Consider the following 2578-nt stretch of genomic DNA (forward strand, 5'->3'; position numbering starts at 1 on the left):
AGGCACTTTGCCAAAGCTGTTGGGTTGGAGAGGGAATGGAGAAGTTATGGGTTTGATTCCCACTCCCCCTCTGGAAGACCGCTGGGCGGATAAGGAAGCCAGCGCTGTGCCGTTTATCATCTCGAGGCTGCGCTCTGCTCCGTGTGGCACTTCTCTGCGTGTGTACCTTCAGTCCAATGAACTCAACTCATGTTGAGTTTCTCTTACACATTGCGATAACATTTATACAACTGGTTCGCTGCAGTAGAGTCAAATACAAAGTAGTGTAAATAGACATGTAAGAGTGTGTCAGGTGTTGTGGGGGACGCGACTAGATCGCTCGAACGGCGGGGCACCTTTCCTCACCCGTTACGTACGCGGCTGTAAGCATGTTTGACAGCATACAGGTGTACAGCGAAACTAAAAGCAACAAGGAGAGGTAATGACTAAATTAAAACGCTCTGGCCCTCCAAGTAGCTCTTATGGGAAAAGTGCTCCCCATAAGGAGAAGTAGTGTAGAAAGCAATAGCAATGTGTTCCATTCCTCCGAAGGAAAGACTTCGAAACGGTTCAAGGTATCCTGGACAGGTTCGAAATATAAAAGGCAGTCCAATTTCTGCTAATTTTCCATGCTGGACACACTGGGTCCCTGTTGCTTGTTTACAGAGTGAGACTTATTAGAGGAAAATACGTTAAGTGCCAGGAAACAGATGTTCTAACCCGAGGAACATGCAAAGCAAATGCTCTACATGTTCTGTGCTTTAACGCTAAACCACAAAATGTAGAACTGATGCGCCATGTCGGAACAGAAACAGCTGGGCTCGGGAAACAGAGTGACTCTCATATGGCGAAACGTACCTCTGCGAACACGCTATTGACACCGCTCTTTAATTTCCAGAGCGGAAAATTCGGCAACAAATTCCCATCAGCCCATAAGTCGCAGTTTTGTTTCGTACGGCAAAATTGTCGGTAAATTAAAAGCAGTTGCTTTTACTCGTTACTGTACGTCTGTATTTATTATGCGTGGTTAAATCAAGATTGCATATCGCAGTCACTGGTGATGATTGGAAGGGAAAACGCAAATGTGAGTGAGTGTAACTGAAACGTCTCCCTGCGAACAAGACTCTTACTCTCATACATTCAAGCCCACGAAGAGACCAAGTCCTTCCTCTAGAGCAAGCAGCAGATCAGTTCCAGGGACTGGAACTACCAACCCACTGTGAGTCTGGTGATGTTTTCTGGAATCCGGGCACATGCGGAGAAGAAAGAGAGCAGGAGTTCAAGTCGCTGCTCACGTTTGGTCCATCGTATGACCCAGATTTGCCCCCTCCCCAAACGAAATGTCAGAGCACCGGTGTGAAACACTCTCCTCCCATGTGTTCGCTCATGCACGTAGTCATTGCTGCACAAATGGCCCGTTCAGCAGCTTGTGTGACAGAAGCAAAAATAGAAATTGATTGTGGAAATCTAATTTTTTCACTGAGGTACTCAGTGCATTCTCTAGAGGAGGAGAGCCAATTGTGAAACCCTTGCAGTTCGAGGGAACGAACCAACAGCGTTTTGCCTGTCGGATGACGGCTCTTTTAAGGCTGAAAAGCAGCAAAATTTGCCTTTCTTCACAACATCTTGACAAGATCTTTCCCCATTTGGGACCTAGAAATAAATGTGGTTATTGACTATAGGTGTCATTTAGCAGCTTTATTTTGCGAGCGCTCAGTGAAGTCATGCCTATTGTGCACTTCCCTAGAGATTGGGAAACCCTTCACAGCACTGTTTGACAACGAGGGAAAATAAACAGTGCCAGTGCTGCAAATGTTTGCTCACCAGAGCCAGCAAAGTGTGCAGCTTGATGTCCCCGCAAAGTGCCCATGTGACCAGGCCGAGGCAGGAGGGTCACGCCTGTTTGCTTGGCTTTGGACAGGGCCTGTAGGAAAGGCAAACAGCAAAGGCAAGTGTGTGCCTTCTTTCTTTTCTCCAGCAACCGGGTAATCCATCTGCTGATCCAACGTGAATTGCTATAACAGATGTTTAACCCTTCTCGACAGTCTGCGTGTTCCATTCCAGCACCGGCTACTCAAGGGTCCGGATGCCTTCCGTAATCACTGCTATCCATTCGTCTACGAGTTGTTACTTAGGTGCCTTACCCTTTACGCGAAAGCACGTTTTTGTCTCCATTTCCACTGACTCGTTGTAGGAAAAATTCGCCTTTGTTCGGTGTGGTGCTGGCACCCCCACCACCTTCAGAATTAGCCCCTGCTGGGTTTCCTTCCAGGTGCTGGACTCAACCTCTCCGGTCTCAGACAGGGCACCGAGAGTTCATCTAGAGGAAGAGAGCGAGTGAGAGTGAGCATGCGGCCATCTCCCACACTAAGGATGATAAAACCTCGGTAAGGGGGGTAGAAGAAAAGGAAGTTTTCAAGGAAACATTTCTGTAAACGAAGTCACCGTAAGGTGCAGGAATTCCGAGGTTCCAACTCAAACAAACGCTGGTTCAAAGGACAAGATTGGGATCAGTTGACTAAATCAAATAGTGCGGAGGCCTTAAGATTTGGTTGCCTGTGATCCTAGTTAGCTCTGGGGCAGCCAGACATGCTGGGGC

The 2578-nt window shown here is 47.7% G+C and overlaps 1 protein-coding gene across 5 annotated transcripts in view; it reads right to left on the minus strand.

Annotated features, from left to right (window-relative positions):
• Positions 1-2578, minus strand: part of her6 (hairy-related 6) — a 29129-nt gene that overhangs the window by 23910 nt on the left and 2641 nt on the right. For all 5 annotated transcript variants that reach the window (XM_029254441.1, XM_029254443.1, XM_029254444.1 and 2 more), the window contains exons 2-3: positions 2124-2299; positions 1804-1903 (exon numbers count right to left, since the gene is read on the minus strand). The gene's annotated coding sequence lies outside the window, so the exon portion shown is untranslated. The remainder of the gene's footprint in view (positions 1-1803; positions 1904-2123; positions 2300-2578) is intronic.

The sequence above is a fragment of the Scleropages formosus genome, chromosome 8 (genome assembly GCF_900964775.1).
Source record: "Scleropages formosus chromosome 8, fSclFor1.1, whole genome shotgun sequence".
Classification (NCBI taxonomy): Eukaryota; Metazoa; Chordata; class Actinopteri; order Osteoglossiformes; family Osteoglossidae; genus Scleropages; species Scleropages formosus.